The sequence below is a fragment of the Lynx rufus genome, unplaced genomic scaffold (assembly GCF_022079265.1).
Source record: "Lynx rufus isolate CCGP_SWC_20201006 ecotype Redwood Valley unplaced genomic scaffold, mLynRuf1.p SCAF_2, whole genome shotgun sequence".
Classification (NCBI taxonomy): domain Eukaryota; kingdom Metazoa; phylum Chordata; class Mammalia; order Carnivora; family Felidae; genus Lynx; species Lynx rufus.
The window spans coordinates 93,106,175-93,120,537 of NW_025814834.1; the positions used below are offsets into that span (position 1 = coordinate 93,106,175).

General features: G+C 39.5%; 1 protein-coding gene across 1 annotated transcript in view; it reads right to left on the reverse strand.

The window, feature by feature from the left end:
- THSD7B (thrombospondin type 1 domain containing 7B) overlaps positions 1–14,363 on the reverse strand; it is a 749,444-nt gene that overhangs the window by 213,221 nt on the left and 521,860 nt on the right. The window lies entirely within an intron of this gene.

The following is a 14,363-nucleotide window of genomic DNA, read 5'->3' on the forward strand; positions in this document are numbered from 1 at the left end:
TGTTTATTTTTCTCCTGCCCAAAGCCCTGCAGTGGACACTGGGCAGGGTACCAATGGGAAAAGCCATATATTTGAAATCTCTGTGTAGAGTGAACCATTGTTCTACTTTGTATCACAGAGAATCTGAATAGATTGAAAATACTTCAATTTCTTCCAATGTGTTACCTTATCAAGACTGGGCTGTGTGAGCGCTGAGATTTTACTCTGGGTAAACAATTTTTTTTTTTTAATGTTTATTTTTGAGAGAGAGAGAGAGAGAATGAGAGAGGGAGGGAGGGAGAGAGGGAGGGAGGGAGGGAGAGACAGAGAGAGAGAGAGAGAGAGAGAGAGAGAGAGAGAATGAACAGGGGAGGGGCAGCAACAGAGGGAGAGAGTATCCCAAGCAGTCTTCACACTGTCAGTGCAGAGCCCAACGCAGGGTTCAATCTCACAAACCATGAAATCAGGATTTGAGCCAAAATCAAGAGCTGGACATTTAATGGACTGAGCCACCCAGGCACCCCTGCATAAACAGATGTTATGAAATAACATAGGCAAAGCCCCAGACAAAACACCTAACACAAAGCATGTACTTTGAAAGCTAATACCTTACTCGTCACCTTCCCTAGCCATGTCTCCAATATCCAGGAAAAACTGTTAAAACATATTGCCACTTTCATTGATAACATCAGTGGGAAGGAATATAACTGATGAGAAATCTGGAATGTAGCTCCTGGGCCTTAATAGTCTTAGATGTGAGGATAAGGGACTTGGGAGGAAACAGGGTGTAATCACGAATACTTTTGAAAACTGGGTCAGTGATAGATGGGGACACTAGCAAGGGTCTGGTACAAACTTGAGAGTGGAAAAGGAGAACTCTGTTTTATTTTGTGGACTGAGCAGACTAATTAGAGATGTTTAAAAAAATGGAAAACATTTCAAGTCAGGAGAAAGAAAGGACTGTAATTATAGGTCTGGGATATAAATTTTGGAAAAGCATCTAGATGGCTTGGTAGGTGATAAGGATGATGTCGAGAACAGGAGAACAGGAAGAGATTATCTTGGACAGAATGCTAAGGCCATATTTTTTTTTATTTGGGATGGTGGGAGAGATTCCTTAAGCTCCTCACTGACTAGAAACTATCCTAGAACAATCAGCTGAGCATCTCTAAAACTGGAGAGATCTTTTCAAACTTTTCTATTACTTTTCTAGAGAGCGTGTGAGCAGGGGAGAGGGAGAGAGAATCTTAAACAGGCTCCATGCTCAGTGAGAAGCCCAACACGAGGGCTTGATCCCATGACCCGAGGATCGTGACCTGAGCCGAAATCAAGGTTTGGAAGCTCAATCGACTGAGTCACTCAGATGCCCTGGAAAGATCTTTTTAAAATATAAATATAGCTCCCTCCATCCAATAGTTCCAAATTAACTTTGTTCAACCAAAAAATGTAAAATATTGTCTACAGAAGCGTATTTCCAAAATCTGAATATATACACACATATATAAGATGTTCCCAGTTTTATAAATATTTATAGATGTTTTATTTTCCATGCTGAGGGGAAAATGCTTGGTCCTTTTTTGTTCAACATTTTGATTAACAACTTCAATAAAGACACAGATGGCATGCTTATCAAATTTTGGGATGATATAAAGCAGAGAGTTAGAGCTAATATGTTGTATGTCAGAATCAAGATTCAGAGTGCTTAACATGCTGGAATAATGAGCTACAACTAAGAATAGGAGAAACAAGATAGGAAAAAGCACACTTCTTTTTGCATTGTGGTACCCAAAACGCAACTGAATGTACATACTCAGAATGGGGGTATAAAAAACTTGCTAGTATTTCCTAAAAAACAAGACGTCGGGATCTGGCCACAAACTTGAAAATGCATCAGTATTCACTATACAAATTATGCTTTTATTTTAATGTAAACTCATCTACTGGAAGCATTTAACAAAACACGCAGAAAAAAAAAAAAAAACTATTTAAATGGCCCAAAGAAAATGGGTAAATACAATACAACATTGAGAATATTGTACTCCTATTTATTCAAGAGACATTGAGCATATATTTTGGCTGAAAGTGTTCTTGGCCTATTATACATCTAGTTAACCTTCACTTTTTAGATCATATTTTCTTCCCTAGAGTGGCCTTATCTGATTACCCAATTTAGATCATGTCTCCTCTTATTGTGTTCCCTGATCAATTTTGTCATAGCACTTAGGGTAATTTGAAAATTTAAATCCTGTGTATATATTTTCTTAAATATCTTTCAATAACTAGACTGCAAGTTCAATGAAACCAAAGACCACATAAGTTTTGTCTAACTCTACATAACCAAGGTGTAGCATAGTGCCTGACATATTAAGTGTGCAATAGATAGCTCATTAATTCATTAATGAGCCAAAAATAGGATACTAATAATTTGGGAAGGGACAAAGACCTCTGAAGAGATAAAATATAATCTAAATCATGTTTTACGTTGAAGTAGGACTATATTTCTGTGAGAATACAGAACTGCTCTGGTGAAATTGGGGAAAATGCTCTTTGGAAAAATGGACATTCAAAAGACAAGCAGAAGTTCACCTTAAAAAGAAAAAGACCTTAAAAAGAAAAGACTAAGGAAAGAACATATTAGGCAAAGGAAGGAGTCATTCAAGGTCAGAGGGTGCGTGGGGAACAGTGGGAAGAAGTCTAGTATGGTTGCAGCAGATGGTACATGAAATATGTAGTTGAAAGTGACACGAGGACACCATGTTCCCTTTACCATCATTTCAGTGCTTACTGCCAAATAGAAACATATTGGAGAAAAAACACAATAGTCAAGGGCTAGAAATTGCATAGGAGATAGAGTACAAAACTATGGGTAGTTAACCTGGAAAATAAAGTGTTTATATATTTTTAAATACAGGGGACACACACTCATACATATATACACACATATATAATTTTTCATTGAATGAATTTGGAACCAATGGGTGAAAGGAGCTACATTTAGATTTTAAAAAGATCTTTGCAATTTTAGAGCTGTGCAGCTGACAGTTGTAGGATAGTTTCTAGTCAGTGAGGTTTAAGTGGAAGGTGCAGAACTCTTCTCCCACCCTCACAAACAAAAATAGGGCTTAGTGTTCTGTTGGAGATGATCTCTTCCTGTTTGCAATATCACCCTTATCACCTACCTTGCCAACAAATGCTATTCCAAAATTTACACCCCAGGCCTATAATTACAGTGTTTTCTGACCTCAAGTATTTTCCACTTATTTTAACATCATTAATTGTTCTGCTCAGCCCACAAACTGTCTGAAACAGAGTTCTCCATTTTCCACTGTACTCTTGCCAGGGTCCCCATCCATCACTGACCCAGTTTTCAGATGTATTCTTGATTGCACCCTGTTTCTACACCTGTCACCAGTGTTGTTCCTCCTGACTTTCTTCCCTTCCCACCCCCATGGCCTCTGCCTTTTTTTTCACTCTCACTGAGGCCACTCTAATGCTCTCCCTGCTAGTTTCTCTACGTTTAATTTTTCTTTATCTAGTCCACAACCTCAACCCTGAAGCCAGAATGATCTTTCCAAAGTAAACATAGAATCCTATCACGGCCCTTGTTAACAACCCTACTTTTAAAGCAGCAATGTCTTCACATTCTGAGATTTGCAGCATCAGTGGGAGAGATAAAGGTAGAGTCAGAACAAGGCTCCTGGTTTCACTCATCCTTAAGCAATCTTACCTATGGGGGAAACCCTTGGGAATATCTACTGCTGCTGAGTGTCCTAGGCAAACATTATGGAGTATGTAAGTCTCCAGAGTGAAAAGGTTGAGAACTACTGTCCTAGAGCTGTTATACAGGTGTGGCTGTGGCTCTTAAACTCTGCAGATATTTCTTAGAGAACAGTAAATTTCAAATTTTAATATTTACAATTTTATGTTTCTTTCAGTTTTATATAGCTTACATTCTATGAGCATAAGGAGGTTCTATTTCATTTTTTGTTGATACATTTTTTAGTTTTATGATAAAAATAATTTTAGTTAACAATGGAGCTTTGTTGGAAGGGTGTCCCTTAAGAAAAAAAAAAGTTCAAACATTATTTAAGTTAAAAAAAAAAAAAACCAGGGGCGCCTGGGTGGCGCAGTCGGTTAAGCGGCCGACTTCAGCCAGGTCACGATCTCGCGGTCCGTGAGTTCGAGCCCCGTGTCAGGCTCTGGGCTGATGGCTCGGAGCCTGGAGCCTGTTTCCGATTCTGTGTCTCCCTCTCTCTCTGCCCCTCCCCTGCTCGTGCTCTGTCTCTCTCTGTCCCAAAAATAAATAAACGTTGAAAAAAAAAAAATTAAAAAAAAAAAAAAACCAAAAGTGCCTTGTATGATAACAGTTTTTCTAGCATTTGAGTTCCTACACAAGTTAACTCAAACCTAGATTTCCAACCTTACCTTCAGTCACCTACCTATATCCTGGTCCTACAGAACTAGTTACCTTTACCAAACCACAATGTCCCCTCTTTCCACTTTTAAGACCCAGTTCAAATGTTAAACTCACCCCAGAATTAGTTTATCATCGACTTCCTCAAACACTTTGTTCATTTTTCTCTGCTGGCATGTTCTATATTTGATTAAATTTACTTATTTACAAGTCTATTCTTATCAAAAGTGATTCTCAGGAAAATCCTTAAAATGAGTTAGAATCCCGAGTGTCAATATTTTAGATGTGTGTGAATGTCTATCTATACACACACACACGTATGTATAAATATGTAATGCATATATATTTTACATCAAATCATTCTTTTGAATTATAAATTCCTCATTAAGTTTTTAAGTTTTGTTTTATTTTTTTAAGTTTATTTTTGAGACACAGAATGAGAGGGGGAGGTGCTAAGAGAGAAGGGGACAGAGGATCTGAAGCAGGCTCTGCATGGGCAGCAGAGAGTCCGATGTGGGGTTCAAACTCATAAATCATGACATCATGACCTGAGCTGAAGTCCGACGCTCAACCGAGCCAACCAGGAGCCACTTAAGTTTTATTTTAGAGAATGCATGCATGAGCAGGGGAGAGGGGCGGTGGGGGTCGAGGAGAGAGAGAAAGTATCTCAGGCAGCCTCCACGCTCAGCACAGAGCCTGATGTGGGGTTCAATCCCATGACCCTGGAATCATGACCTGAACCAAAATCAATAGTTGGGTACTGAACCACTGAGTCATCCGTGTATCCCACCTCATTAGCTTTCAAAGTTTACTTTTAACTTTAAGTTATTCACACATTAAAGTGCACATTTTTTAAGGATATTCAGAGTTGTACAATTACTGCCACAGTCAATTTTAGAATATCATCATCACTCTCCAAGAAGACTGGAGATCATTAGCAGTCTGCTATGCAATGAATTGTGTTACCCTAAAATTCAATACTGAAGCCCTGACTTCCAAGGTGATGGTATGTGGGAAGTAATTAGGCTTAGATGAGCTCATGAGTGTAGGGCCCTCATAATAAGAATAGTGTCCTTGTAAGAAGAGACACCAGAGACCTCTCTCTTCCCCACTCCCCTGGATAGACTGGTTAAGGTTCTGAAATTTTTATTTATTTGTAATTCAAAAAACTAAAGTATGTTCTGGCAGAGAGAGAAGATAATAGCAAATTATAAGTTCTCCAAACAGTCTAGCATTAAATTGGATATCTCCAATGAGCATTACTCCTCTTTATATACTATTATACAGAAAAGAGCCTGATATAAACTAAATTTTCCATTGATGTCTGTTAAAAGAATAAGTGAATAAATATACAAATGAACCAGTGTTCCCAATGCAGCCCTTCACTAGTTGAATTCTTGAACTAAGAGTTCCTCAAACATTTTAGTAGTCCTACTACTTCAAATGAGGAGAACTATTTCAAAAGAGAATAGTCCTGTCTTCAAATGAGAGGTTTTCAGTAAGACTTTGTCTCTATTAATAGTTAAATAGGTCAAAATTAGAAAGTAAAATAACCAAGATAATACAGGACCTCGATAGAAGGGGATAACCCATATGCCAAAACAAATAAAACCACAAAACAAAACAAAAAAAGTGAATGGGATTATCAATTCCATATAATGTTGTTCACGAAAATAGCCAAAAGCCCCATTTGTTTTCTTAATTATAACATTTCAGCATTTTGCCAATTAATTATCCAGACTGTGATATCATTCACATAAACCCCCTTGTGTAGACACAATGCACACGAAGAAATAAAGAACACTAGGTGAATGTTTCTAACACTTGAGAAGTTTCCAATTCATTTTCATTAGTATATCTTTAAAAAGTTTGTTTTCAAAAATTTAATAGCCTTAACGTACTATGGTAGGCTGAATAATGGTCCCAAAGATATCCTAGTTCTTATCTCTAGAACCTGTGAATGTTACCTTATAGGTTGAAAGAGACTTTGCAGTTGCAACTAAGTTATCCATATTGAGATGAGAAGGTGATCCTGGATTATCAGCACAGGCTAGATAATCTTAAATGTCCTTATAAGAAGGATGTAGAAGGAGATTTGACAGAGGGAGGAGGCAATGAGACACTAAAGCAAGTGCCTATGCCACTGGCTTTGAAGATCCAGGAAAATGCCATTAGCCAAAGAATGCAGCTTTAGAAACTGGAAGAGGCCAAGAAACACATTATCTTCTAAAGCCTTTGAAAGGAACACAGCCCTGATGACACCTTAATTTTGACCCAGTGAAACAGATTTTGGACTCCTCATCTCTAGAAATGTGAGAGAATAAGTGTGTTATTTTAAGCAGTGAGTTTGTCGTTTTGCTATAGCAGTCATAAGAAACACATGTACATTAAAATTCTTTATCCATAAGCATGGGTTTACATCATGTTTTGCTAATTATTGAGTATATATGATGTGTTGACTCTTTGCCAGATGGTTGTGAAGAAAGAGTGATTAAACAGTCCCTCCCTCAAGGAGCACATGTCACCCACTGGCAAGATCGACTGGCAATAAAGTAGCTGAAATGTGAGAAACATCTAAGAGACACAACACAGGTATTTTCAGCTCTTAATGGGTATTAAGGGTTGGGGAAGGGTGGAGTGAAGAGACAGCCTGTGGTCTCCTAGAGAATGTGATGTTTGTGATGCCTGTCTGGAAAGGTGATTAGGAGTTAATCAGAGAATTAGGTTGTAAACAGGAAAAGTTAAAGTCCTATCAGAAGTAAAATGTAGACATACAAAAGGCAAAAGCTTGGTAGGCGTGCAGATGTGCAAGAACCTGAGAAGCCTGGAGTTGAAACATAGGAAGGGTGAGGGGTAAGGCTTCAGAGATTCAAAAAACAGTAAAACCATGACGGGGCTTACAGGTCATGCTAAGGCATCCGGGCCACAGGTTTTAAACTCTCCTGACAACCTAGGAGAGGGATGATTCCATTTGTCTTTTGGTGAGATGCCTCATGAAAAGGGAGAAAAAGGTGGTGGGAGGAAGGATCTGGTGAGGACAGTGGAGGAACCACCCCTGCAGTAAACTCAGGCAAAAGGGGAGCGACATCTGAGCTAACGTGAGGGAGAGCAACTGGGATGGAAACTCATGGGTAGAAGAAAGACACATCTCTAAGTACCAGTATCATATACATTTTTAAAATCAGTACTCATGGGGGCGCCTGGGTGGCGCAGTCGGTTAAGCGTCCGACTTCAGCCAGGTCACGATCTCACGGTCTGTGAGTTCGAGCCCCGCGTCAGGCTCTGGGCTGGTGGCTCGGAGCCTGGAGCCTGTTTCCGATTCTGTGTCTCCCTCTCTCTCTGCCCCTCCCCCGTTCATGCTGTCTCTGTCTGTCCCAAAAATAAATAAAAATGTGGAAAAAAAAATTAAAAAAAAAAAATCAGTACTCATGGAGTGCCTGGGTGGCTCAGTGGGTTAAGCGTCCAACTTCAGCTCATGTCATGATTTCACTGTTTGTGAGTTCAAGCCCCATGTCGGGCTCTTTGCTGACAGCTTAGAGCCTGGACCCTGCTGTGGATTCTGTGTGTCTCTCTCTCTCTGCTCCTCCCCCACTCACACTCTGTCTTTCTTTCTCTTTCTCAAAAATAAACACTAAAAAATGTTTTAAATGAACACCCTTATTAAAACAAACAAACAAACAAAAAACCCAAAAAAACAAAAAACAATCAAACAAAAAACTGAGGAACGTGGGTGGCTTAGTCAGTTAAGCATCCAACTCTTGATTTTGGCTCACATGATGATCTCATGGTTCATGAGATTGAGCCCCACATCTGGCTTTGAGCTCACAGAGCAGAGTCTACACGGGATTCTCTTTCCCTCCCTCTCTCCCTCTCTCTCTCCCCCATCCCTCCTTGGGCTCTCTCTCCACCTCCTCCCACAAATAAACATTAAAAAAAATTCAACATGAAAAATACAGAAACCTATTCATCTTCTCAAATTTAAGTTTTCTTGTCCCCTAACAGGCACAATTAATTCTTCCCTGAGTGATGATTTGAAGAGCTTTTAAATGTCACAAAAAACAAAGATGTATCAGATTAAAGGAAACCAGTCATTTGGCAAAAGATGCAGATGACTAAAATGTCTCTTTTTGTAACCAAGGGTGGAGTGTACTATTTCATCCATTCTCTGTGGGAGACGTATGAGGGTAGCTCACAATAGTTCAACAAGCTGGTCTCATCTTTGATACAAACAAATCTTTGCCAAGACACTTTGTAAAATACTCTCTAAATCATCTCAGTTAACACAAAAGTTATTTTTTTTTTAATGTTTCTTTTTTTTTTTTTTTAATTTTTTTTTTCAACGTTTATTTATTTTTGGGACAGAGAGAGAGACAGAGCATGAACGGGGGAGGGGCAGAGAGAGAGAGGGAGACACAGAATCGGAAACAGGCTCCAGGCTCTGAGCCATCAGCCCAGAGCCTGACGCGGGGCTCGGACTCACGGACTGCGAGATCGTGACCTGGCTGAAGTCGGACGCTTAACCGACTGCGCCACCCAGGCGCCCCTTAATGTTTCTTTTTGAAGGATGCCTGTGTGGCTCAGTCCATTGAGCATCCAACTTCGGCTCAGGTCATGATCTCATGGTTTGTGGGTTCGAGTCCCGTGTCGGGGTCTGTGCTGACACCTCAGAGCCTGGAGCCTGCTTTGGATTCTGTGACTCCCTCTCTCTCTCTGCCCCTCCCCTGCTGGTGCTCTCTCAAAAAGAAGTGTTAAAAATGTTTTGAGACAGAAAGAGAGAGAGAGAGACAGAGAGAGAAAGAAAGGAGAGAAAGGGAGAGAAAGAGGGAAAAGAGGGAAAGAGAGAGAGAGAGAGAGAGAAAGAGAGGGAAAGAGAGAGAGAGAGAAAGAGAGAAAGAGAAAGAGAGAGAGAAAGAGAGACAGAGAGACAGAGAGACAGAGAGACAGAGAGACAGAGAGACAGAGAGACAGAGAGACAGAGAGACAGAGAGAGAGACAGAGACAGAGAGAGACAGAGAGAGAGAGAGACAGAGAGAGAGAGAGAGACAGAGAGAGAGACAGAGAGAGAGACAGAGAGAGACAGAGAGAGACAGAGAGAGACAGAGAGAGACAGAGAGAGACAGAGAGAGACAGAGAGAGACAGAGAGAGACAGAGAGAGTGAGATAAAGAGTGAGATAAAGAGTGAGAGAGTGAGAGAGACAGGGAAGGAGAGACAGGGAAGGAGAGACAGGGAAGGAGAGACAGGGAAGGAGAGACAGGGAAGGAGAGACAGGGAAGGAGAGACAGGGAAGGAGAGACAGGGAAGGAGAGACAGGGAAGGAGAGAGAAAGAGAGAGAAATAGAAAGAGAGCAAGCAGGGAGGGGCAGAGAGAAAGGCAGACAGAGGATCATAAGCAGACTCTGCTGACAGCACAGAGCCTGATGCCAGGCTCAAACTCAAGAACCGTGAGATCATGACCTAAGGGTAACTCAGACGCTTAATTGACTGAGCCACCCAGGTGCCCCTGATTTTTAGTCCCTGAACATGTTCTCTCAGCTTGGGCAAAATAAACTTGTGTACATGTAATATTAATGGAAATTTTTCAGTAATTTAAAGTTCAATACATACACATAAAATATAAACTTTTTAGATATATTTAAGATAAACATTTTTTCAGTAACTCCAAATATGTGAAACATCATTCTTTAAATAACGAACAGACTGTTTAGGTTTTTTATTTTGCTTTGTCTGCCATCTATACCTCTTTATATAGGAAAGCAAGTTAATAAAATTGCTGTAATGGTAAAGCTGAAAATTCTAGGTTATTTCTGGATGAAATATTAATATAATTAATTTCCTATTAAAATTATAATTCATATGGAATATGTTCTAAAACACATCACACTTTCACTTTTCAGTTTGATGAATTAAAATTGTACAGAGCTATCACTGGATCACTTGGAAAACTACTTTTTTTTCATTTCCTTCTAAAACACTGCTTGTACACCTGCAGCAATATAACTTCACTTGCTCTACTCCCCAACTGTAGATCAAGGGTAAAGTAGAACAGTAGAACCAGGTATTCTTATAGTCTTTGACCTCGTATTAGCTGACTTCTCTACAGATCTATGTTCATTATACATAGTTCTATCCAAAGAGCTATCAGAACACAAATGCACACAGGCACATACACACTTCAGAACTTCTATGAAGGCCTATCTGTGTTGACTCTTGTCCTGTCTACACTGGTCTTTTCGCACAGTCACATCACCTATACTGATGGCCTATGATGAGCTAGACACTCTTCCACATGGGGGATGAAGAAATGAACTTGATTCAGTTCTGAATTTCAGTAAGCTATAATTTTAGTGAGAAAAAAGACACCTACATGGAGAATTAAAAAAAAAATGAATGGTAAATATAGGCATAAAAAGAATTATAAGGAATTGTAGGAATCTTCAGATGATGCTCCATTGTGTTCTGGGAGTGGGAATAGGGGAAATACTTTCTGGAGTAGACAACACTTGATCTTAGCCCAACGAATCAAGAGTCTCCTGAAAGGAGGAGAAAGTACCTTCCAGGTAGACTAATCATGGGTTCTGACATAGCCTGTTAAGGAGCTGATATGTGAAGGAACTGGGAAAGAGTGGAGACAGAGCACTGGCATGGTCACACTTTCCTTTTAATATGATGGCTGATGGTTCTGTCATGATAGAGGTCAGGTGGATAAGACAAGGCAAAATACTTCAACATCTATTGGGAATATTAGATAGCAATATAAGAGGATTGAGAAATATTTGACATAAAATTATTAAGAATTACAAAGACTTGATTATTCAGTCCTGTATTAAAAATTTCTAACACTAAATTTCAAGCACTGTTTTTGGTACTATGCATGCAGTTAAAAGAGAACAAAAAAGCAGCTATTTCTCTTAGAACTTTACTATCTAGTGGTAGGAAAGACAAGCAATTTTTAAGTGAATATACAATATTTCAGTTGGTGATGAAGTGGACAATCAAGAAAAATAAGGACTAGTATGGGAAGTAGGAAGTGATGAAGTGGACTAATTTTGTTCATATCCAGTCTTCCTCTAACTCCTCTCAGAGAACCAACTAAAAGGAAGGTGAAAGCAAGGCAGGAAGGAGAAGAAAGCAGTTTATGGGAGTGCGTTCGTGTCCTGTCCTTACACAAAATGTCAGTGGGATAAGAGACCTGGCTGAAATTAACTCATCTCAAGTATATTAATTTTGGCATATGCTATTTTGTTGCAAGAATTAGGTAATCCCAGTCAAACTCCAGCCTGTCACAAGTTGGGAAATATATTATTCCTTTGGTATTAAACCATGATGTGACTCAACAGGAACCAATAATCACTGACAGGACATAGAGAGAAATTCCTTGATTTTTTAAAAATAAAGTACAATTTTAAAGTTAGTCCTCATAGTGATGCTCTCAAAGTCAAATAGACTTGTCTGAGATCTGTGATCTGAATCATCTATGGAATCCAGGAGAATATATAATTAAGAATTTACTAGATTCTGTTACCCATTGCTGTGTTGACCATGAGGGTCCACATTGGACACCTCAGCATGAGGAATAATTATCCTCATGAAGAAATTTATCTGATAATCCTAGAGAATCCTATTTATGTCTTAGAGATGCAGATGATAGACAAACCCATGTAAGAGCTTAAAAGGGCAAAGTATTTGCTGTTGTTACTAGGATAGCTAGATTGACATCCTTGCTCTGTACCTGTTTGTACATGCTGAAATTAGAATTTTTCATAATCAGTGATCTCTGATTAAAACAAAAAAGTTGTCTTTATTAATAAGTGCTATTAACTTCCCTCCATGTTCACTACCCCATCTTGATAGATGGGGGTGTGTCTCATTTCTAGAGGTGACAAAATGAAGTATTGTCTCTTACTCTTCTTAAAAAGTCCTCTTTGAATTATGTACTGTAGAATTATCTTAACACAAATATAAAGGCTATGAGTCTATGGTAAACCTTCATCAAAGAATGGTTTTCATTTGCTGAAAATCTTTTTTTTTTTTTTTTAATTTTTTTTTTCAACGTTTATTTATTTTTGGGACAGAGAGAGACAGAGCATGAACGGGGGAGGGGCAGAGAGAGAGGGAGACACAGAATCGAAAACAGGCTCCAGGCTCTGAGCCATCAGCCCAGAGCCTGACGCGGGGCTGGAACTCCCGGACCGCGAGATCGTGACCTGGCTGAAGTCGGACGCTTAACCGACTGCGCCACCCAGGCGCCCCTTGCTGAAAATCTTTTACATTTTCTAACAGTTTTTGCTATTGTTCTGCCAATTGATTCAGTTAGGTCTCTTTTTTCTTAAGGATATGCTCTTCTAACTGAAATATGTATTTCTAAACTTAAAAAAAAACTTGAAAATTGAAAGTAATATATAAAAAAGATGACTGACATTTAGGATAATTTTTCCAACAGACATGAATAGACACTTCTCCAAAGAAGATATCCAGATGGTCAACTGACACATGAAAAAATGCTCAACATCAATCATCATCAGGGAAATACAAATAAAAACCACAATGAGGTATCCCCTCACACCTGTCAGAATGGCTAACATTAACAACTCAGGCAACAACAGATGTTGGCGAGGATGCAGAGAAAGAGGCTCTCTTACACTGCTGGTGGGAATGCAAGCTGGTGTAGCCACTCTGGAAAACAGTATGGAGGTTCCTCAAAAAATTAAAAATAAAACTACCCTACAGCCCAGCAATTGCACTACTAGGTGTTTATCCAAGGGATACAGGTGTGCTGTTTTGAAGGGACACATGCAGCCCCATGTTTACAGCAGCACTATCAACAATAGCCAGAGTATGGAAAGAGCCCAAATGTCCACCAATGGATGAATGGATAAAGAAGATGTGGTGTGTGTGTGTGTGTGTGTGTGTGTGTGTGTGTGTGTGTGTGTACCATATATATATGTTGGTATACACACACACACACACACACAAAAAGGAGTATTACTCGGCAATCAAAAAGAATGAAGTCTTGCCATTTTCAACTACGTGGATGGAACTAGAGGGTACTATGCTAAGTGAAATTAGTCAGAGAAAGATAAAAATCCTATGACTTCACTCATATGAGGACTTTAAGAGACAAAACAGATGAACGTAAGGGAAGGGAGACAAAAATAATATAAAAACGGAGGGGGACCAAACAGAAGAGACTCATAAACATGGAGAACAAACTGAGGGTTGCTGGAGGGGTTGTGGGAGGGGGGATGGGCTAAATGGGTAAGGGGCATTAAGGAATCTACTCCTGAAATCATTGTTGCACTATATGCTAACTAATTTGGATGTAAGTTTTAAAAAATAAAAAATAAAATAAAATATTCAGAACTACAAAAAAAAAAGAATATTGAAATCACATTAAGCATTTTTCTAACCACAATAGTATAAAACTAGAAATTACAGGAAAACCAGAAAACTAACAAATATGTGAAGATTAAACAACATGCAACTGAAAAACTAATGGGTCAAAGGAGGAATAAAGAGAAATCAAAAAGTAGTCAGTGAGAATGGAAATACCCACTCCAAAGCTTAAAAGGTTCAGCTCAAGGGACATCTGGGTGGTTCAGTCGGTTAAGCACCCAACTCTTGATTTCAACTCAGGTCATGATCTCACAGTTCATGAGATCTAGCCCCATCTTGGGTTCTGTGCTGACAGTAAGGAGCTTGATTCTCTCTATCCTTCTCTGCTTTTCCACTGCCCATGCATGAGCACATGCTCTCTCTCAAAATAAATAAACATTTTTAAAAAGTTGCAGCTTAAGAAGTTCTAAGAGGGGCGCCTGGGTGGCGCAGTCGGTTAGGCGTCCGACTTCAGCCAGGTCACGATCTCGCGGTCCGTGAGTTCGAGCCCCGCGTCGGGCTCTGGGCTGATGGCTCAGAGCCTGGAGCCTGCTTCCGATTCTGTGTCTCCCTCTCTCTCTGCCCCTCCCCCATTC